The sequence below is a fragment of the Atta colombica genome, unplaced genomic scaffold (genome assembly GCF_001594045.1).
Source record: "Atta colombica isolate Treedump-2 unplaced genomic scaffold, Acol1.0 scaffold115, whole genome shotgun sequence".
NCBI classification, from domain to species: domain Eukaryota; kingdom Metazoa; phylum Arthropoda; class Insecta; order Hymenoptera; family Formicidae; genus Atta; species Atta colombica.
Genome location: NW_017259201.1, coordinates 28666 through 29513, shown reverse-complemented (window position 1 = coordinate 29513; position 848 = coordinate 28666).

Sequence of the window (848 nt, the reverse complement as noted above, 5' to 3'; positions counted from 1 at the left end):
TAAAATTTATTTATTTATTTATTTGTAATAAGAGATTAAAGTAGAATAATAATAAAAAAAATTCTTAGATTTATAAAGTTAAATCAATAGTTTAATTCGAAGTTAAAGTGTAAAATATTACTTTAAGAATTATTATGAAAGAGTAGTATAGGATTAATTATAAAAATGATTATTCTGGGATAGGTTTTAGCTGTAAAGTGTGTCTGTAGAATGTTGAGGAGGAAGGGGGTAAGATTTTAGGGGATTATAAATAAAAATAATTATTATTTTAAGATATATATAGTAAATATTATTTTTTAATACAATTAAAATGTTATATATTAACTAATATCCATTTGTTAATAGAAAAAATAATTTGATTAGATTTGCGATAATTTGTTAAGAGATTTTAGTAACTCTAAACTTTAGTAAACTTTAAAAACTTTAGTAAAAGTTTAGTTTAGTTGGGGGAAAAGGGGGAAAAATTTTCATTATTTATTTATATTGTTTTTCAATCGAGAGAGTATTCATTATATTCAATGTAAAGGCCAATTATTAGAATGAATAGAAATGTAAATGAGTAAGTAATAATAAAGGGATTAAAATTTATTGAGATAAAAATTAATGTAAGAAGAAGTGCAATTTCAATATCGAAAATTAAAAAGATTTGTCTAATAATAAAAAATTGGGTTCTAAAAGATAATCGTGCCCTAGATGATGGGTTAAATCCGCATTCAAATGGGGATATTTTTTCTATATTTAAGTTAGTTTTTTTGGAGATAATAAAATTAATAAAAAATAAGATGGAAGATAAGATGAATAAAAAAATGATGAATCAAATAATATTTATGATTATTTATATTAATTTA